Source organism: Ambystoma mexicanum, chromosome 3p (genome assembly GCF_040938575.1).
Source record: "Ambystoma mexicanum isolate Mex_15411 chromosome 3p, UKY_AmexF1_1, whole genome shotgun sequence".
NCBI lineage: Eukaryota > Metazoa > Chordata > Amphibia > Caudata > Ambystomatidae > Ambystoma > Ambystoma mexicanum.
In genome coordinates, this window is record NC_090925.1 from 278,875,333 (window position 1) to 278,899,342 (window position 24,010).

Below are 24,010 nucleotides of genomic sequence, written 5' to 3' on the forward strand. Positions count from 1 at the left end.
AAATATATATAAACCACAGCAAAACCTTCTTAAAACAAAAGGCCAATTCTACTTTCTGTAGTATTACCTGGGCCCTTGAAAGTGTGAAAATAACAGCTGAAGAAGGCCAGAGTCAGGTAAAACCACTATACTGTGTACTTGGTGCCGTGCAGGTGTTTGGAGAGTATATTGCAGGGATTCCATGCTGCTTTCATTGATTATTATTGTGTTATTGATAAGGTGCTCAGGGCATACTCAATGCGGTGAGTCTTTTGTTTATCAGGTTCTTTGCTGTACTTCTCAGTCAGGGAACGCCATCATAGCAATAATCTCCCGTTCGGTGGGCTTCACCAGCCGGCACGAGGGCCCAGTGCGCTTTAGCACTGGGCCCTGGTGCCGTTACAGGCTGGTGAAGCCCACTGACTGGGTGATTTTTGCTAGAAGCACCCCAAGCATATGCTCCGGGTGCTAAGCAATAAAAAAACTGGATGGTCTGCTTCTTTCGCCGAGGAGATGTGAGGAAGAGTCTGGTTGCCATGGAAATGGAAGGCAGGGCTCCTCCAGAGCACCTCTTTCATTTCCATGGATGAAGGAGGAAGCTGAGTGGTGTGGTCCTGATGGAGGAGTCACGTTAAGGTAAGGAAAGGGTGGGAGGTGTTTAGGGGGTTGAACTGGGGGCGGTAGGTGGAGGAGGAGGGAGTCCAGGCAGCACCAGATGGAAGGCGGGTATGCAAAAGACTCAGGTTGCTTTGAACCCGGGCTTGGATATTTAGATCTAGCCCGGGTGTGGAGCAACGCATCCGCCAAGGATGGCCATTTCTGTTGTTTGCTGTGAACCTACTTATGAAGTCAAATATTTGATTTTTGTGACCCAGGTTGTGCCTTCTCCTCGCAAATGGTTCTTCGTTTCATCTATGCCTTAAACATTTGTTGAATGGCTAAATCATTACCTCTTCTTCCTTGTCTCTTCCTTCCTTGCGTATCTGTTATGCAGCCATCAATTATTTTGGTCTTAAGGAATACATTTGCATAGGACATCTCTCGTCGCCCTTCGAGCAGGCTCCTATCTAGACGTTTTAGAAGTCACGGACCATCCAATGATATGCAACTGGTCAACGAGGCGCACATATTTCTCGAAGTAGCGCCCTCAAGCCCCTCTCGCACCCAGACTTTACATACAGCAACCTCCACTATTCTATCACCCGCTCGCGCACTCGCTCATGCTCCGCACCATATTTTACGTAAAAACGTGTCCTTTTCTTCTTTTCACATCACGCTATTTTCCAGCGACTTCATCTTAAGCAGACTAAGGTCCTCGTGTCCCTGGGTGCGACTCAATGCACCTTCACCCAGGCAATGTCTATGCGCCTTGAGACTACTACGGTGGTGAGAAGTATAACATATCGAATAATAATAATAAAGTGGAGGGGAGCGTGTCAAGAGTCAACTGGGAAACCTTGAAACGTGTGTGCAGAGAGCAGCAAGAGAAAGGGCCAGATGATCTGAACCTGAAATGATTAATCTTTCACCAAATTCCCTAAACACCCCACACCATCCTTATTACCAGGACAGGGGATTAAAAACTGGAATATGAAATAAATGAATGGTAATTGATCATAATTACATGAATCGAATGCATAACCTTGCCTCAGATACACAACAATGTAAAATAATAAGGTGCTCATGTGTATGGGCCTTACTGAGGTGAAGGCGCCCCCAGTTCCTCACTAGCCCGCCAGTCATGCAGTACCTTCTGTTGACCTCAGAGCCCTCAGTGGCTGAAAGCCCAGGGCAGTCCATGCAGTTCCCACTACCCATCATGCAGCTTGTGAGGAACTCAAGGGTGAAGAGGTAAGGCCTGTAGCGGCTCACAGGGGTGGAAGTAAAGGAGCCGTGAAAGGGTGTATGCAGGCGTGGACTGGGAGCTAAAAGAGGCCCTGGAAATAAGTTTCAGAATGGGCCCCATATTACACATTTTCGGCAAGCCCAACCCTTTTCCCGTGGGAACATTTTAAAGTGAAATATGTGTTACCACACAAAAAAGGGCCAGGGTGCAGAGTCCCACTGGGAAATCTTCACAGTTCCCTGCAGGACTGTCCACGCCTGGTCTGTATGGTATTCAAGGGACATGAGAGAGGAGGGGTGAAGGGGAGATGGAACAAGTGGGAGGATGGAAGAAGGGAAGGGAATGGTGAAGGCAGTGGCGTCTCCAGGTATCGCTTTTAGGGGGGGTACAGAGGGGGCCACAGACAAAAGTAGGGGGGCCGCCTATAAAAGGGCGTATGCTTTTCCCAAATTGACGCGGGCAAAGTAGTCCAAAGTGGCCCAGGGGAGGTCAAAATCGTGCATTTAAACAGCAAGCAATTCTGTTGTATATATGTATATTCACTGACGAAAAACGCTGTTTTAGGGACGTTACGGTTAAGACACACTAGTAAAAACCAATGCAATTCGCTCACACAGAACATTGTTAAAGGGACGTTATGGGTAAGTTTAACTACTAAAAGCTATGAAGTTCACTGACAAAAAATGTTGTTAAAGAAACAAAATGCTTCAGTTGCCCTAAGAAAACCTATCAAATTCAGTGCAACAAGTACTTGAAAGGAATATTACACTTACTTGGCACTAATAACAACCAATCCATATTATGGCTACAAGTGAAACCCCCAAAAAAACAGAAATTCGCCAGTTATGGTAACCTAAGCAAAACATAACTGGCCCCACCACTGTGCACTGCTAAGACTAACAACGATGACATCAAACATGGCATCACAAATGTCATTGATGACATGACATCACATGTCTGGCTCCCTCTTTTTTTGTTCACTGACATATCAAGGCCAGGTGGTTTTCTTCACTGACAGTCAAGAACTAAAAAATCAAAAGATACTATATTTGTACACCTTACCCTTTTCATATGTTCTTACACGACTTTTCTTATGGTTCATTCACATCATATGATACATGTACATAGGGGAAGAAGCAAGCCTAAAACACAGCAAGCATTTCTGTGCATGAAGGTAAGCAGTTAGGTTATGAAAACCTTCTGGTAATACTGCAGCTGTTTTGCTTACTTTACTTTCTCTGTGTATGCTTATATTTGTATCCGTTATGGTCTCATGTTTTGTGTGTAGTAGTACAATTAAGTAGTAAGTGAGGGATTAGTAGCTACTTATTACATGTTTCACGGTACGCAAAACTGTGAACCGAAAGCATTCATTAATGTACTATCCAACATGGCAAGATTCTGAATATTGCGCCTCTAGGGTGCATGCTACAGACAATGTCTACCTTTGCACATGAGTAGGTGCATGTACTGGAAAGAACTCTGTAATGCAGTGGTGTTTATAGCAATCCATACTTAATGAAGTATGTATGTCATGATAGTTATTCCAATGACCTCTGATAGTTTTCTGGCAATATTATAATGACAATCCCTTGTGGAGGCTTTTCATGAAAACTGAATGGACATGCAATGTGATCAGTGATGTCATCAATGACATTTGTGATGTCATGTTTGATGTCATGGGTGTTAGTCTTAGCAGTGCACAGTGGTGGGGCGAGTTATGGTTGCCTAGGTTACCATAACTGGCAAATTTCTTTTTTTTTTTGTTTTACTTGTAACCATAATATAGATATGTTGTTACTAGTGCGAAGTAAGTGTAATGTTCCTTTCAAGTACTTGTTGCACTGAATTTAATAGGTTTTTCTTACGGCAACTGAAACATATTGTTCCTTTAACAGCGTTTTTTGTCAGTGAACTTCATAGCTTTTTAGTAGTGCAACTTATCCATAACGTCCCTTTAACAATGTTTTGTGTGAGCGAATTGCATACGTTTTTACTAGTGCAACTTAACCATAACATCCCCTTAATGACGTTGTCAGTGAATTTCATAGGTTTTTACTAGTGCATCTTAAGCATAATGTTCCTTCAGCAACGTTTTTTCAGTGAATTGCATAGGTTTTTAGCAGGATACCCTTACTCTTTGAAAGTACACGCTGACAACACACCACATTGTGCCGGTGCACATGTATATATGTTTTTGAACAATGTAGGCCTGTTTTCCAGGTGCAAGTTCTCCACAGCAGCCCTACAAAAGGCCACACCCCAGAGCTGCTCCACAATCTGTTTGTTGCTTTTCAGAACAGAGTAGCAGGCCACATAGGTTTGCTCTGTAAGTGATGGTGGACCGAATCTGCTGTGCTACATTGCCTTTGCAAGTAATGGCAACCATGTCAGCCCGGCTTAATATGCACAGTAATGGAGAAAAGTATTAACAGACCTTCCTGTGACTCGCACCCTCAGTTGCGATAGTCCCCACTCTCCCATTCCTATGGGTAGCATGCTGAAAACGGTACTATGTAGCACATTTGTTTCCCCAAGTACGGCGAGGGCCGTGCCCCAATAAAGCAGAGACATTGCTTCTTCCCTTTCCACTTTCTTCTTTCCAGCACACCGTCATTGGGTACTGTTACAATGTTGCAGGCGTATCCACCAATCACATTGAAGAGCTCTCCGTGTAACCGTGTCAGTTCTGTACAACAGTCCTCTGCGTACACACCACACCCAGAACCGGTATTGCACAATACCTCCAGAGTCCCATTTCCATGGCCAACCTCACAATCCCCGGATGCGCATTTCGTGCTGCGTGCGGGTGTGACGGAAATAATTGCTTCTAGTGAAACACCTTTTTTCGGTTTTTATTTTTTTATTTGATGTTGTGTTTTCTTGTGCTCACATTGTTACAGTAAACTCTTCAACACATTCTGTAGACGGGCAAACGAAACAGCATTACCAATGGGTGACAACGAAATGCCATTTGCTTGGAAAAACTCAGCATTTCCACAACTAATGAGGTCATTGTTGCAGAAGAACATCCCACCATTGGACAAAAAAGTATACATGCTTGTGTTGATGAGACACCTTCCAACCTCTGGCTCGGAACAACATCCAGGAACATTGTCCCATACTCTTCTTGTTGTTATGGATGAGAAAAGCACATTGGCAATGGGCAAAAGCCTCTTCACTACATTCAGCAACCTCTTCAGTCGATGGAACAAACTTAAACATGCCACGTAACCCAAATGCATGCCGCCGTAGTGCACGACGACAACATCGACTGTTGCAGAAATGACCAGGTCTTTGCAAAGTGAATGTATATCGGCGAAACTGCGGTCGTAGACAGCGCACCACAATGCGTCCACTCCTTCCAAACCGAAATTGCCATCAAAATGTCTTTGCAGGGCATACCTGTGCAGATCTATCACAAAGACATCATCCAAAGTCACCACAATGCGTTTCTCCATGTCAGCCAGCCTCCCTAAGCAGAGTACTGTAAAACAGTTTGGCCGCCCCTTCCTGTGAACCACACCCTCAGTACCTGATTGGATAATCCCCACAGTCCCATTTCCATTGGCCAGCATGGCGAGAAGTGCAGAATGTGGCACGTGTGCTTCCCAAACTACCGCGAGGGCCGTGCCCCAGTAAAGCAGGAGCAGTCCTTCTTCCTTTTCCATGATTTTTTGTCCACCGCTACCTCATTGGGCATGGGTAAATAGTCATACACGCATCCTCCAATGCTATCGAAGACGTTAACATCTAACACTGTCAGCTCTGCACAACACTTCATATGTACCGTTACAAATTCAGCCTGCAAGTGTCTTGTCATTCGAAAGCATGTCCAGTAGAAAGTTCAGTAAAAGATTGCAAGATTTGTGCATCCACATTTATCCACATGAGCACCCATCACCACAAAATAGAGGTATGAATACTTTTTATGAAGTAATTTTACAACTCTGTAATAAGTGTCTCTGTGCATGGTATCTGCCACTCAGCATCCAATCTTGAAAAGCATACTGTTTTTTTCCCATCCCCTACCGTCAAGTGACACTTCAATGGTATGTGCTTACAAAGTTGTCATTTACCCATATCATACATTGTAATATCGAAACAGAAACTCTCTTCTTTCCTTCCGACAATGCTACAAACTGTTTTCCCCACTAGCCCATCTCCTACATAAATTGTAAAAATAAGGCACCAAAACCAGCAATGAATGTATCTTACCAACCTAAAGCAAGTTCCCAAAAGGTCACTGTCTACACAGCTGTGGTTCTCTCTAGGCTGGTCTATTGCAACAGCCTCTTTTTAACTCTGTCCGCTTCTACTCTCCGCCCTCTGCAACTCATCCAGAAGAGGACTGTGCGACTTGTCCTTGGCCTCAAGCCCAGGGATCGTATCTCTCGTCGACTTAAATGTCTGCAATAGCTCCCAGTGGCTGCGATTAATAAGGTGAAAATCAACTGCATTATGCACATGGCCTTCTGGGCCCTGGAACCTCAATATCTTCAACTCTCACTTCCTAAATATCTCCCTACTCAAGCTCTTCCCTCATCCGCCTCCAACTCCCTCAGGGTCAGTCACTTCTGCAAGCAACCACTTGGTGGTAGATCTCTTTCTTCGGCTGGGGCTTCCCTCTGCAACAGCCTTCCTGCCTCCCTGAAACTTGAGGAGAACAATCGCCGGTTCCGGAAGCACCTCAAAGCCTTTCTCTTGCGTCTGCTTTTTCTCCTCCGCTCCCCGGCTGACTGCCTGGCTGCAACTGATTCTCCACTGGTTACCTGGCCACTCTCTGATGCCAGGCCTAGGCCACCTACCCCCACCAGTAGCACCCCTGCACAGCCTTTCTGGCAAACCCCGCACTTGGGGACTGTTTTATGTATCACAAACAGTTCCACCACCACCTGATGTCTGCACTTATCATTGCACTGGGCACAATCGGGCTGTATTTTTACTTATTGTCACTTGATCTTCTTCCCATGTACTGCACTTTTCCCTCCCCCTACCCATGCACTTGGGAGATCAGAGTGACACCTGGCCTAGTAGGTACGTTCTCTCTGTCTCCCCTTTCTTCCCCCTCCCTTGCCTTGCTGCGCCTTGCAAAACTTGTGTATAGGCATATTATAGATGGTATATTATACAATATCACGGTTGTAGATCATATGGTCGAAAACAAAAGGATCAAATGCCTTTTTTAATTTTTTTTATGGGGGGTTCCTCTCCAACCCCCCGTTTTCTTTATTAAAAACATTTTTCTACCAACCCAAACTAAAATATATACATACATAAATAAATAAATTCGACCTTTTTTTTTCCGACCATTTGACTGTCGATCAAATGGTCATTCAATCCTTTGTTTTCGACCATTTGACTGGACACCCAATTTCACATCATATTATACCATACACACATTGCATTCACAACAACAGGATGCCTGCCATTTACCTTGTACACTTTACAGTTGTTTTTTTTCCACAGTACCCCACTTACTACAAACCTTTCAAAAATTATCACACAAAAGCAGCATTGAATGCATGTTACCAACTTCACACAAGTGCATACAAACAGGATGCCTGGGCCTTACCTTGCACATTTCCACCAAAGCCTTCTGCACTTCTTTGTGCAAAGAGACCTTCTGCCACAGTTTGTGCGTACACACCACAACCACAAAACGTATTGCACAATTCCATAGCCTCCACAGTCCCATTTCCATGGCTCCCATCCTGGAAATGGCTGGATGTGGCATGGGTAATCCTGAAACTACTGTGGAATCTGCAGTTTTTCGTGCTAGGAAGGTTGTGCAGGGGGAGTGTGAAACGGGGTAGGGAGTTGGGTTTTTAGTGGTCCCTCTGAGAAACTTTGGTCTTTTTTTTGTTTTTAGTTTTGTTACGTGTTTTTTTTAAGTGCTTGCAAACAACCGTTTTTGTTTTTCTCTTTGCATGAGTTTCTGTTTGTTTCTCCTCCTTCCATTTTTACTGAATTATGGTCAACGCTTCTTGAACAGTGTAAAAGAAAATGGTATTGCCAATGGCATTCAAAGAAATGCCATTTGCATGGGAGCAGTGTATATTTTGAAAATTCATGCTCTCATAGTGGGTGGAGAACATTCTAACAGTGCACATGAATGCAGACATGCTTATGTTTATAAGACATCTTCCAAGCTCTGGCTGCGGACAGATTACACCGGCATGGTCCCGTACTCCTCTTGGTGGAATGGTTGAGAAAACGACCTTGGCAGTGGAAAAAATCTGCATCATTGCATTCATCAACTTCTTCAGGTGATGGAGCAACCGTCCACACATCATATAACCCAAATGTAGACCTCCATAATGCACCACGACAACTTGACCAGTAACGATAGAGGTGACATATCTGCAAAGGCAAACCATCCCACCAAAACCGGACGTATAGAGACTGGCCCACAAAGCGTCTACTCCTTCTGACCCAAAAATAGCAGCAATTCTCTTTGTTCGGCATACCTGTGCAGATCTTGTACAAATATATCACCCACGAGCAGCACTGTACATCTCTCCATCTCTACCAACCTCATTACACAGAGAGTATTGGGGAAAACGTAGCACTGCCCCTTCCTGTGAACCACACCCTTGGCACCTGATTCCATAATCCCCACAGTTCCATTTGCATGCCCACCATGCTGAGAATGGCAGGATGGGGCACGTGCGCTTTCCCAGGTACAGCGAGGGCTACACCCCAGTGAAGCAGGGACAGTCCTTGTCCCCTCTCCACTGTTCTATTTCCAGAACTCCCTCATTGAGTACTGTGAAATAATCATGCATGCATGCAGCAATCCCAGCCAACACTATCATTTCTGTACAGCACTCCATATTTACCTTTCAACACTCTGTGTACACGTTGCGTGTGCTTCCAAAGCACCTTCAGTACAAAGGTCTGGAAAAACAATCCATGATGTCAGCATCCAAAATCATCCAGAGCGGTACCCAGCACACCTTTGACCATAGACACAAGAGTCTACTGCTTGCCCACAACCAGCACAACATAATGGAGCCATGCATGCAAACATGTGGCCAGAAACCACAATCCACAAACGTGACATAGCCAGCGGCACTTCTATCCAAGACCAGCACCATAAGACAGCGATGCATGGAAACATCTAACTGTTAGCAGAGTCCACAAACATAACACTGCCTCCGCCACCCCTACCCACTTCCATTCACATAGTATTGTGTCACTGCCAACCAGACCACACAATCTTCACAACATTGGGCCTACTCCCAGTAAACTACACAAACCAGAATATCCAAGCACATAGAACATTCACTTCATGCCTACCCTCTTCTATACAGACAGTGTTCCAACACTGCACCCAGTGGGCACACTGCAGGACTTTTCAATGCACAATCTCCAGCCATACACCGGAAACCGTAGGATGTTCGATCAATGACCGCACCTATGGAAGCAACAATATATGCATGTCAGCGCACTTCTTGTGCTTGATAAAGAGTAAAATGTGCTCCACAACCATTCCGTAAAGGTGAGCACCCTCTGACAGATGCAGTCTAAACTGCATTGCTGCTGTGGGTTTAGGCAAGGCCTAGACTATTGGGTGCATGGCCTATGGCCTAAAGCCTTTGGCCATGCACCCATTAGTCTAGGCCTTTGGCCATGTACCCATTAATCTAGGCCTTGCCCACACCCACAGCAACGTAATGCAGCCATGCATGGAAAAATGTGCCCAAGTACCACACTCCACATATGTACCACAGCCACTGCCACTGCTACTCAACCTCTGCAACTTAATACAGCTATGCATGCAAAAATGCAACAGTTAGCAGATTCTACAAACATTGGACAGCCTCCATCACCCATAACCACTTTCATTCACACAGTATGGCGTTACTGCCAACCAAACTAAAAAAATGTAAGCAACAGTGGCCCTGCTCCCAGCACTCTATTCAGTACACAAAAGCAATACCTCATAGTGCAGTATAGTAGTCAGCACTCCGCGCAATGGACACTACTCAATCCTATGAAATATGCAGTTCACCCCTATACACTTCTCTGCACACACTATTTGACTATTGCACCCACGTCTCACACTGCAGTATCCATAAACATAAAAGATGCACTTCAACCCTACCCACTTCTATACTGACAGTATTCCAACACTGCACTCAGTGCACACACTGCAGAACTGTTCACTCCATTAGCTACAGCCATGGCGTAAACACTGTAGGATGTTTTAACAAGCACCACACCCATGGCTGCAACAATGTATGCAATGCTGACGAACCACACACAGAAGGTAACAATGTCAAACCTAATTGTACACACGGCACATAGTTGTCAGTTGAAGGCCACCATCCGTGCATCGAATGGGCTACGGGTTTACCATATGCAAGACACCGGAGTGCACACTATCTTACAATGTGCATGTCATGTGCAATTTACTCCCCTTCTGCAATTGAGCTCCCACCAGTCACCACAGAAAGAGGTATCCGCACCAGCTGTCCTGCCGTATCGAAGCCTGTCTGCATTCAGCACACACGGAAGTCGCCTGTGCAGGGACGGGCGAATTGGAATTACTGCAGGCACACCACCGTCTTCGTCCACCTAATAATCACACATCTCAGATGAACCACTTCTCTCCCGCCCTTTCCATCCCTTCTTCCCACCGCCACATGCATTACATTATATTTCTCAGTCCCTTTCGGCGCCACACTGTTCTCCGATACACCATGGCGGCGTTTCCCAAAAACAAAAATGTTGACGCACACCCGCTTCCTTCCGGCCAACCACCGGCTGCATCCAAAGTTCGGCGACATCATGGCATACTCCAAGCCAATGAGACTTCTGTCCGTGGAGCGCACAGGGAAATGGGTCCGCAGAGCCATTTTTTTGAGAAATACATTTCAGTTCTTTGCAACAAAAGTACTGGTCAGATTTCCATCAAACACACAAAAGCACGCTTTCGGAACCAAGCTACCTCTCCTGCCACAAATTTGGTGAAAATCTGTCCTGCCGTTCGGGCTGTAGCAAAGTTTTTGCCCATTCAGTCTATGGAGAAAAAAAAAACATTTTGGGACCTCCCTACAACTCCACCCCCCTGCATGAGACCTCAACAAACTTGAAAGAAATTCAGAGCTGGCCATATATTTTTTTTGCAAGCTTTGGTGAGGATTCGTCCAGGCGGAGCAAAGTTATAAGCCGCCAGAAAAAGTGGTCTTCGAATGGGTTTAGCAACTTAACCATAACTACACAATGTTTTCTCATCCTATATCGATATTGAAAATATATATCGATATAATCTCCAAAATATGATATTTCGCCCAGCCCTACCTCTGAATCTCTAAAGACAAATACCCCTCTCCAGCGGCAGACGCTGCTGGGTCGAATGGGAGGGAGCCCTTGATGTCTGTTTATCACTTTCTATCCGTTTTTTCTTACCCATTTGAAATTTAGAAAAACTACAAGTTCCAGAATCCAAAGGAAAAAAACAGGACTGGGTGATCTCACGCATGGCCACAGGAAACTTGACAGCCCTGATAGTTTACTTGTAAAATAAACATCTTATAGGAAAGCAAATTTACAATGTTTACATTCTTAGAGAAAAATGTTCAGCCAAAATAATGTAGTTTTAGGTTTAGTATTCACATGCTGACTGGCAAGCTAGAAGTCCCAAAATGCAAAATAACGCAAGCTGGAATAATCGTTTTTTAACACCACTGCTATTCTTTAAAAACTTTGAGACAACAAAAAAATGGTAATGTCATTTGGATACAGATCGACTTTGTGACAAACTCCCAGCTTGCTGTTAGTGTTAAGAACATTTGCTATCTATGGAAGGGACTCCCTTTTGCATGTAAATCACAGACATGGCAACTTTAAAGGGGGGCTTTCTCTTCTTTTGCTTATGTTGGGCATTTGATACTGATGGGACCCCTTTTGGACAGGTACAAACCTGCAAGGGGTATTTCATATGTAAAAGTCCCATCATTGGTGAATGCCTGAACATATGTAAAAAGAAGAGAGCCCTCAGATTGGGACTGGGAACTAAGGAGTAATTGCACTGCAGGCTGGACTTTAACTACCTGCAATAATTGCAGGTCGTTAAGGGCTGCGAGCAGCCCTTTCCAGGAGGCTCTGTGGCCGTGTGTAATGGGCTTGACTGCTTTGTCAACAAGCCCAATTAAAGTTGGCAACACTGCAGGCAGCACTACAGAAAGAGTGTAGCCCAGGTAGGGGGGACACAAGATGGGGGCACAGGATTTCAGAGGAGAGGTCCGCTCCTCCACCCCCCCAGTCCGCCCCTACCGATGCCACTGGGTGAAGGTGAAGGGTCAAGCGAGGGGGTGACTGTGTGGTGAAGTGCCAAGCGAGAGTGGTGAAGGGAAGGAGGAAAGGGGGTAGCAATAAAGGTGAGATGAGTGTGAAAGATAGTGAGGGGACATGTGAGAGGAGGGATGAAGGGACAATCAAGAAGAGGGAGAAAAGGGGGAAGGGAGAAGTGACAGGAAAAATGAACGGTTGAAAGGACACAGGGTGAGAAAAGGAGAGACCTCTAGCCACAAATGGTGTGCCACCTTTGATTTCCCTCTTCGAGGTTCCCCCAATGGGTGTAGGAGCCCATGCAGCAATCAAATCCAGGTAATCATTTTCTTTTTTTTTTTAAATGGAAACTCCTTGGCAGTGGCCAGCGCCATGTGGCTCTTTGTTTCTGGAGTGGCTGGCTTTTTTGTTTAGGCCTCTTAAAAAAACTGAGGGTTCCACAAGTGTAATACTTTGAGCAGTGGCCCTAAATAAGAAAGAATAGAAATCAAATGTGTCTTTCTGGAATTCTATACAATAATTGCTAGACTCATTAAAGGTTTATTTCAGGCACACATCAGGGGGTGAGTCACTGATTAGGTCTGTTCTTAAACACCTCAAATTCACAATGCAGACAAAAACGTCCAAAAAGCATTTAGAGTAGAGCATGCATATTTAGCTTTTCGCAAGTTGAAGTTATAGCATGTTTTTTTTCTGCCGTTGTCTCTCTTCCGAACATCACAAGACATTCCATCTCGGTGACGTGACAAAATCCTTGTGCCGAAAAGCTTGTGTGTAGTGTAGAAATGTTTCACCATAGCACATAAAGTGGCCCTTGATTTCATTGTGGCACAAGTAATGCTTTGTTGTAATGTGTCTAAATTTCCTATCTCCGTGGCATGCTGTTCAGGATATTTACACGTATGAAGTAACCAGTGCCCATAGTATGGGATGCCGTGTGAGTGCACTGCTTTCCCTGTGTTACTCTAAATTCATTAATACACAGTTATGAACCCTCCCAATGGTATGTATTTTCCCAACCTCTGAAGCCTGAAAAGTAGATCCACGCATGCTTCACATGTGGCCAACTTTGCACCAGACCTGCAGATGAACCTGCCTGCGGTTAAATCTCAGTTTAATGGTATCCACTAAAGAGTGTAATTTGCTTTCTGACTTCTAGGACATTCAGACATGTAATTGCTGATTTTACCATAGCTGGGAAGATAGCTATAGCCAGTAAGATATCTCAGTGGGATGAGCACTTGCTGCTGCAATGTGTGATCCACAGGTTGCAGGTTCGAATACCTACAAGGCCAAATCAGCCTTTCATCCTGCTGAGGTTGATAAATGAGTACCAACACAGGTTGGGTGATATTTTATGTATATTTGTTCTATATAATAACATTTCTTTATTTGTCTGCTTGCATTCACAGTCACTTGGTAATAGGGTCCTATACACACTGATGTTAATGATACATATGATAATCCATTCTTGTAGGAAATGTATATCACATTACAGTGATATCGTAACCATAATGTTCGTAGTGTACTTAGGAACAATGTTATGTGATGCCACTTACTGTTTTGTCAAGGCGTGAAAAGTCGTGTTCCATCGTTTCCCATGATGTCACTTCGGGGGTGTGGTCAAATGACATCACTTCCTGTGATGTCTTCAGGGGTAAAGGGTCGTATGATGTCACTTCCGGTACCCCTGGCATTTTGGTGAAATGACGTCCCTGATCAAATCAGGCTGCTAGACTCCCCCTCGAGCGCCATCCCTCAGGGACTGTGCTGGTAGCGCAGGGAAATGGCAGGGCCTCACAAAGGTGCAGAGGCCCTACATACTTCCACGTCCCCTAGGGGTTCAGGTAATACAAGCGCTCCATGTCCAACCCCATCTGCTGATAAGACAAACCAGAGGAACAAATGCTGCCATAGTGGCAACGACATGTGGGAGTCAAACAAATCCCCCCTGGGGCTTACCTTCCGCCTTGTTGCCTTTGCTTTCTGTGTGCCATGATTGCTGGACTCGGAATATCAAGCAACACCGCGAGCAAACCCCAGCCTTTGCAACCAAATGCAACCTCTTTCCCTCCGTCTTATCTCAGACTTGTAGCAGATTCAGGTCACATAATGGACACTGAGGATATCATCACTGAAAGGGTTACCCTAAAATAGACATCTAGGCATGCCATATACATGGCATGGCGGTTGGTGGGTAGTTTAAGAATCAAACACAAATAGTGGAATGTGCCATGTGATCGGTTTACAGGATATAGAAGACCTCTTCCCAGCATGAACGCTCTTCATTTTGCAGAAACGAATCCAGGCAAGGCTGGGAGTGGAGAACACCGGAGCTGATATCCTACATAAGGAGGATGTGAATAGACTATGCTGATGCCAACCACACATCTAATCACCAACGACCAATGCTTTCCCTGTGTGCCCACATGCACCCGATGCACAGAGCCAATCTGGGGAAGTGCTCCGCAGCATCACCGCTGAAGGTTATGATCCTGAATGAATACAAAGCAGAGCCCGTAATAAAATAAATGTTGGCATTGATTTCTATTTTATTTATTTATTTATTGTGTATTTATAATGCACCTATACACCAAAAGAGTCTAGTTGATTTGTCTGCGGCACTTGAACCCATAGACCATGTAGTGGTGCTCCACCGCCTGGAGTCATAGGCGATGCTGCTTTAAAGTGGATTAAGTTTGACATGTGCAGAACTTGCTGATGCAGGTTCAAATCCCGGGAGGGCCAAACTCAGCCTTTCTTTCATCCTTCCGAGGTCAATAAGTGAGCACCCCACCCTGTGGATAATAAGCAGCGCTCTGATGCCTGAGGGTTCGTAGGGCTATATAAATGCAAAATTATTATTATTTATTAGTATTAGCAGAGGGTGCCTCTGGACAACTGCATCTCACCCAGTCACCCAATTGTAGGTGGGTTTGCTGAGACAGCCTATAGTCTATATGACTCCTCGTGCAAAGGTGGCAGAGGATCATGGTCTGTGGTGCCAACAGCATGCAGATGCTACTCAGCTGGTAATTGATCTCTGCAGCAGTTCCTGGAAAGGGAGATTGGTGGCAGAGTGCTTAAGTGCAGGGAAACGAAGGATGCATGAGAGATGGATTTGCTTAAATCGGGACAAGATGGAGGTCTTGTTGGTTGGATGCTCACCGTATAACCCTTTACCTTTTCTTTGGCCTTATAAATAAAGTTGCCCTCCAAGTCCTGGGTGAAGTCTGTTAAAAACGTAGGGGTTATTTTTAATAAAAATGTAACCTTATCCCCCTCAATGTGAGGTTGTGGTAAAGGTGGGCCACTTGCATCCGTTGTGCCACTTTTAGACGAGAACCACCATGAAGCACATGCAGAAGTTGCGTCCAGACTCCAGTAATGCATGTCCAAGATCCTGAACACATTCCTGCTGGTTCAAAACAGAGCTGACTGTACAATGTTTCTACTGAGAAATAAAAAGATCCGGTAACCAGTGCTCGGCTTTCCCTAGGCTGACTTGGTTTAGAAGACCAACGTTGTCAGCATATATTGGTGATGCTCGGGAAAAGTGTCCATTGCTTGCCATCAACATATCTATCCAACCAGGTGGTAAAATATAGCCCCCTCAGGATTTTGCCCTCTGGCTCATTAATGACCTTAAAGGCAGGGGAGCACGGGTGGCCGTTTGCTTGAAGTTAAAGGAAGCCGTCTCTAGAATGCTCTCCCGCTAAGCAGGGGTGTTGCCAGGTCTGGAAATATTCCGGGGCTATGCTAATGTTGGGACTGTTGGGACTCGGGGCTCGCTAGCCATCTGGTTGTAGCCCCTGAGCTTCTATTCGGGCTACAACCTAAAGACTCGGGTCTATAGCCCCTTAACTCCCCCGCCCCCCACCTCCTCCAGATCCCCCTAGCAATGGCTCTGCTGCAAAGTATTAAAGAATTGTCAACTGTCTGACGGGACCTCTGACACTAGGATCACATGATCTGCAGAAGATTTTCTCCAACTGACTTCAGTCTCTATTGTTTGCTATTGCTGTTTTATCGCTTAGGCTGCTGGGATAGTTATCTTTTTGTATGCTTTATGCAGGTCTGATACTTTTTTGTATTTTGTTTCTTGTAATTGTTTGAGCTCAATAAATATGTTATCTATCTCACCACCTACCTACCTACCTACCCATCTGTCTACGAGAAGCTGTTGGGAGAGGGAATACATCGCTGTCCATGTCAGAAGGGCAGCCCAAAGTCTTACGCGTGCAGATTTAAAAGGCGGCAGAGAGTGTATGTCTCCTCCTGCATCAGGAGTAGTAAGGTATCACGCATCATTTGGTCTTTAAAAAATTGGAGTAATTGTCACTAGCACTGTGGATAATAGCAGTAGCTTATTTCGAAATATGTAAACTCCAGAACTTAATTTGCAAAAAAAATAAGTGCCAGGGCCCAAATATTTTCCAGCACTCCTGTGACCCTTCGGGTGGGCAGTTCCCCACCAATGCTGCCACCACCCATAGCTGCTCCCCACAGTGTCAACATATGTGGGGTTACACTGTAGCTAGCACCTGCTTATTGTGGTTCATGGATGCACTGACTATCACCACTTCATAAGTAAAGTGAGTCTGAGACAATAAGTGCCAGGGCTCAAAAAGAAGTGCCAGGGCTGAAAACACCCCACAAAATAAGTACTGGTTGACTCCAAAATGAGCCCTCAAATTGACTCCTGTAGTGACCTGGGGTCAGGGGGGCATTTTAGGATGAATCTTTGCTGCTCTTTGGCAACTTTACGAAGCAACAAGAACAGATTGGGGGCTGCAAGCCTGACGTTGTTCCAGCGAGGCTGCCTGTTATTGTCTGAATGGAGACACAGGATAATGTTTTATGTCTGCACTACACAGCTGACAATATAAAAGAAAGTGTCACTTCGATCGAGGTCTTTTTCTCTGTAGAGTCGTGTTTTCCCAGACAGACCTGGTTAGACATGTCGCTTTCAGTTATATTGTCTAGAGCGTGCGGTGATGGAATGTGTTCCAGGCCGGAGATTGCCTCCCCTGATCACAGGCCTCAATCTATTCTCGTTACTTTGTGACAGTTGCTGAAAAGTAGCAAAGATCAATTCTAAAATGGCTGCCCCCAGCTCACTACGGGAGCGAATTTAAGGGCTCCTTTTGGGGGGGCTAATTTACATATTCACATATCGGGCACATTTGTGCTAATGCTATCCAAAGGCGCCATTTAGGATTAGTCCAATTCTTTAGAAAGAAAAATATCACAATTATGTCGCGCTGACTTCTGTTTGAATGGAAACTTTTTCGCTGAAGTGGAATTCTCTGAACAACGTCGCCCGTGATTACTTTTTTGATGGCCACTTTTACACTGGAACAGCTGGGGCTGCACCGGTGGGAGCAGCAGTTCCCTGTATATTTGGAGTCTCTCAGGCTTCAGTGCAGCCGGCAGCATGCGCTTTAGGGGTGGGACACTGGGAAAAACTGCAAGTGTTGGCATTTTCCCTATTATTTCTGTGCGACCAGATGAAGAAGATGCTGGGATTATTTCTTTATGGACATGCGCGGTCTGCCGGAAAAATGTAAGCAACCATTTACATTCTGTCGTCATTTCGAGTCTATTATATTTCATGTTGAATATGTGGCAGTCTTTCATGGGGATTTTTGAGTTGTTTCGTGTTCATTAAATGTGTCATTTCATTTCAGGAATGATCAGGTTGTGTTTCCAATTTTGCACAGTTTAGGCTTCGAGGACATTTCATGTTGTTTGTAGGGAGACTTTCATAAATCATTTTTGGGATACTGCGTGATGACTTTGAGGGCTCTTCGTGCTTCTTGTAGAGGGCACTCCTGGCCATGTTTTAGACATTCTTTTCAGCTATGGCAACCGAGAGTTTTTTATACTGATTTTGGGGGCATTTCATGCTGTTGATGTGGTGACATACATGTTAAATAAATGGACATGTCATGCTGTTTAAAAGGGCATTTTATGGAGAGGTACTGTGGATTTCATGGGGCGAGAGTGGTTTCGGAGCTGCTTTGTAGAACTTAAGAGATATTTGGGAAGGTGGTCATCCTGAAACTCAAGAGTGGTCTAGCATACACACACTTAATGTAAAATCAAACAAAAGGGCTTACAAGAACACCAGGTTCATGTTTTGGTAGCGAGTCTGAACACTCAGGCTGTACTCTGTAGAAGGTGCACTTGCAGATTTCGATGACATCAAGCACAAAACTCTCAGTTCGATTCAGTTCGATAATTAATAGGTGCTTTGTAGGATGTTATGCAAATAGAATGTTTAAATCAAAAGAAACATATCCACAAGTTTACTTCAGCAAGGCTACCCGCTATAAAAGACATAGGCAAAGGAAAGCTGCAACCATTCTTCAATAATAAAACAAAAGGATGGTTTGGAATACAAAATGCAAGAACAATTGTCCCCTGCATTCTGCTCAACTATCAGTGGTTGATAACTTCTTCTCCTGAATACTCCAACCAATGTCTCTGGTCTCAATTGGAGCAGGAGACTAAAAATCCTTATGGCGGTCCAGGTCCAATGTTGAGTACTTAAGATACGAGCCAACTTGGTATTGCTCCAAGATGTGATGAGCTCACAATCCAGAGGCTATGAGCCCGATTCATTGAATTATTTGAGCGTAAAATCGGAACTTGTGCCTCAACCTGTGTGCGAAATACTGCTTGTCGATTCATGGAATCGACTGCATGGGACTTCTATGGGACCTGCGTGGAGTTTGCGCAGGCATGGCATGGCAATGTGAGCGGCCAAGTGCCTTGCACGAGACTCCATGTATGGGGTGTGCATGGCCTGCATAGGGGTCAGAATGTGGGGCGGGGCACACAAAATGGGGAACAAGCCAGAAAGAGGGCATTACGAGGGATGGGCTGCAAGTAGTCCATAGCATGCCCACGAATGTGCATGACAAAGCGTATTCAGGGATGTGACCATGCAACCTCTCACCTGCGAAATGACTTTGCAGTGCCCTCCAAATCTCTACCACCCGGAATCAGGCGTATGGACTTTTGCAGAGTAATCACATCTCAGGGGGTGAGTTTGCATGTCGGATTTAGGGGTGCGTGCAAACAGACGGAATTCCGATAGTACTGGGGATGCGCGTACACAGCATAGTGGGGTGCAGGGACTACTTACGGGGGTTCGCACATAGTTTGACCGGGTATAAAAATGCTTGGCGTAAAAATGTACTCATGTCTTCGGGGTGCCGGTTACAGTTACAGGAGAACCTACACATGGTTCCTGGGATGCAGGCCCACTTGGGCGGGACCCCACATGCTGCTTGAAAGGTGCGTGTTTTCACACCCAGGGTTGCACGTAAAGGTAGCTGTTCTGGCTGTTTTTGCTTTGTGTGGGGGCGTGTTAGTGGCGTTCCGGGTGCGATTCGCATATACGGTCACTTTGCGCAGACAATTCCATGAATACTCGCAGCAAGCATTTTTTATTTTGTGCGCAGGCTCGCGCAGTGTCATTCTCGGCATGTGGCAATTGCGGTAGAAATGTGCACTTTTCCATGAATTGGGCCCTGTAAGTCGTCTACACAGCGAGAATCTATAAAATGGCAGGTGTTCACTTTCACTATCTGAGGGCCTTTGCAAGTCTTGGCTGTAATAGTTCAGCACCTTCCAGGGGTCTGCAACCTTTAGCTCTCTGGATGTTTTCGCCTATGACTCCCATGTTTCCTTGCCCATGACCATGCTGGCTAGGTATGATGGGAGTTGTAGGCCAAAACATCTGGAGAGGCAAAGGTTTCCGACCCTGCTTAGTCAATGGGTCCAAAACGATGTCCACACAATAAGGGAAACATGTGGGATGTCTGTGAGGCTGTGTCTACTCAGGTTCAGAACCGTATGTTCCAAGACAAATGGGGTGTGTTGAGCCTCGTCATTCTTGAAGTATGTTCTAATGCACAAGATTGATTTTTAGGTGCTCTAGCACGCCAGTATGCTCCATGTAACACGAAATCATCAGCTGCCAAAGAGCATTCAGGCAAGATGAGTTTATGCACATCAAGGACTTTGCCAGATGTGGCTGTGACTCAGACACCAGGCCTTTGCCAACATCCAGGGTGAGAGAATCTTCCTACTATTGCTCTACAAAAGGATGCCCAGCACTGTTGTGTAAGGGTGGACACTTTACAGAATAGGCCTTTGGAAATAGAGAGGTTTCGCCCTCTGACCATTCATGAAGCAGCTTACATAGAGCAGCACTACATGGAATGGTCTTCTTATGCAAATTATGTACACAGACATTTGAGGAACCAGAATGCTTCTCATTGACATGGCTGCATCCATCTTAGGAAGAGCTGGTTATCACTTTAGCGGGTGTATAGGCAGCAGCATCTCCTCTGAGTCATATAGCCACCAATAAAGGGGACATTTCTGCCTCTACAAATCAGGATGTTTCGGCCCAACACTGGATTAAGGACTGTTCCCCCAGAAGATCAACAATTTTCACTCCACAAGGCTGCTATTTTTAGTGGAAAGTGGGATATCACACAGGCACACATTCTAATCACCTCAGGGCTACACTGAGATGAGATCTGTGCAACTTCGAGGAGATTGTCTAAGGAGGAAGATCGCCACTGCAGTAAAACTTGCACCTTACGTTCAGTTTTCCCAGTAACATGTGTAAGGGTGTAGAAGGAGTCTGACAGGGAGGGGTCATTTTGGTTGTTTAGGGCTTCTATTAAAACTTCAAAACCTATGTAGAGGAGTTCCCAAATACATCCTGCACTCCAGCTATCCATTTTGAAGTACCAGGAACGTTCACACCAAGATATATGACGTATGATAAGCAAATAAACCAGCAGTGGGGCTCTGTCCAGTACCTATCAGAAGAACGATGCCTATTGAAGTACCAGTACAGAGAAAACCATGGACAGTAAGGTACCCATGGAGAAAGCCATATCAACAAATGAGACGAACTGAAGATCGCCTGAGTTCAGTCCCCGAAGAAACCAAAAAGGTCTTAATGGAAGACGAATGGTGATGTCATCCTAAACCTGACTCATATGTAGAAGAAATGACGACCAGAGAATGACATAAAGAGACGAAACGCCATGAACAAAGGATATTGCGAACCTAAAGTGAAAAGACAATGTCAAAGTAAGAAGTTTTAGCAATGAGCATGGTGAAGATACTCAACCAGTTTACACATGTACATATGCTTGAAACTGCAAGAAAGCTAAGAGAATCATGCGGATTTCTATGCTTAGTAGAGGGATAGTGCGTCAAGCGCCATATACATATCTACCTCAAATAAAGCACATTATATGAAGTATACTTCCACTTTGCACAAAAAGCAGAATTAACAAAAATTACTAAGGCCATTCGAGAAAGGTTTCACATTCAACGAAATCAGGAGCTGAGAGGTAGATACGAAACTCAACAGAGGCAACTCGTGTCTAGAGAACCAAGGTCGTATCCATCAAAATGAACGAGCAGTAGCTACAATTAACTGAAACAAGGACCAGAATATACTGCTTTGAAGGGGCAAGATAAGAAGGCGAAGGCAGGTGGTGGGTTAACATAAAATTAAATACACAAATTGTTGAAGAAAAGGCAAATCCACTGTGTCTGAATCACATGACCAGCTGAATGAACAGAAGCAAGACCCCCACACCAACGTATGGCTGTGAGCCAGGAGAAGATATATAGACAGAAGATGCAGTCTTGAGGTCAACCACAGCGAAATAATTGACACATAGCCACTAAAGTGATGATTCATTGGAGGAAGGCTGGGTGATTTGAGGGGCACCTTGTACCCGGCCGACCATTGTGCGTGCTGCTAAGCAAAGTGAAAAATTATGCATGGGGTTGGTGCTAACCCAATTACAGTGGACCAAGTAATCTAGGGTCCTATAGTTAGTAGAACCAATGGGACGTCGTACTTTTAGTGACGTCTGCAGTAGTAAATTTTGAAGGAAGGGCTTAGATGCCCACCTGACAGTGTTTACCCAATCACCTCATTCGTTACCATATACAGATAAAGTACCTATAGTAAAGTTATCTTTTCCGAACCAATAGAATTGCATGTCAACTTTTGAGTGTTACACGTCAATGATAATGAGTTCTCAGTATAAATGTTAGGATTTTTATGAAGTTCATTGGAGTTGAAGCGAGAAGGAAGATCACACCATTGCTGATATTCATGACTCCCCGTTTTTTGTACTTGTCATTAAACGGACTCCCTTTGCCAAAACATTGAGTTGTCCTTATTGATTAGTGTTGAAGTATATATCTGCACCCCCATTCATCTCATGGGTGCTACTATCTTGTCATAAAGTGCTTCTGAGCAAACTATGACTCTATGGGCTGGTCGGGGGTCTCGGAGCACACCTACATATCCCTATTACTGTGAGCGGCTTCCCTGTCTCAGCCTAGGTAACTAAGGACATGTCAGAATGTCCGTCAAGATCATAAAAGTACCATTCACCATACATCAATAAAAATAAAAATCAATTTACATTTCACAGAAAATTCCCTACTCATTAAATAATATATTACAACACTTCATATACTTCACTGCCAATACCTCAATAAATACCAGAATAAATTCATAAAATAAAAACATTATAAATATACAATGTTTTATTTCATCTTACACTTCTAGTCTGTTATTTGAATGTACTTTCCTATGATCAGCTGCCAAATATAATAGGTTGTCTTATTCAGTTTTGAGTTAGTAGCTGAAAGCAATTGGGACCAAAACTGATCAGTTACAATGTTATCTAAATCTGAAACAAGATTACGATATCCTTTTTGGTATGTCTCACCTAGATTTGGGTACAGTGTAAGTAAATGTGCAAATTCTACCTTCTTATAACATATTCGACAGAATTGGTCCTCATATGGAATGTTAGCCCAGGTACCTCATCTTTCAAGAGAGGGCAACTGATCAAAATGTAATTTCATTAGAAATCATCATACCTTACTATTCCAAACTTTGTATATATACTCAAAAGGGGTACCCGTTGTTAATCCTGGCATTGTATATTTGTAGAATGTTGGTTTCTTAGGTAAATGTTTTATGTTATTCATACGATCCCACTCTTCTGCTTTTTGAAAAAATGTGCATTACATCCAGCCCCTTGTTGGAGTAGATTTCTGGTGTAAATCCAATATAGTCGTGGAATCTTGTGATATGCATTACTGCCATATTCTTCCCTCAAATTTTCTCAACCATATTATTTCTTTGTTTTTCAGTACCTATGGTCTGTATAGTGTGCTTGGAACAAAACATGCAGTATAGAGTTTAAGAGACTATTTCTCTAGCCATCCTTTTGAAGTCAAGGTTATCATAAATGTCCATTCCTAGATATTTGTATTTTTTTACTATTACAATAGGCATGCCATAATTTTCACACACATTTCTTTCCCAGGTTTACTGTTAACTACCATTATTTTCATCTTCTTCAAACTGATGACTAAGTCATTCTGCTTAGCATATTCATATAGAGCCATCAGGCTTCGGTGGAGGCCAATCAGTGTCGGATCAAGTATCACTGTGTCATCTGCATATGTCGGCCACCCCATAATATAATTTCCTATCTTGGGGGGGAACGTTCTCACACCTATTCAACGTCTCTCTGAAGTCTGACCCATATAGATCAAATAATATCGGTGCCATAGTGCACCCTTGTTTTAGCCCATTAATGGTAATTATGGGTTCTCCCACTAGGCCTTCATGGTTGGTTAATTCTGACTTGGGCAAAAGTGTCTGAATATAAAGCTTGAATAAAATGGAGAATAACTTAAATGTATTATTTTCTTAATCAAAGTAATGTTCTTCCACCAGGAGACTGCCTCCCTTCTCCTGGTATCCAGATTCTTTAAAAGTCTAGGAGAATGTCTCCTTTCTCCTGGCAC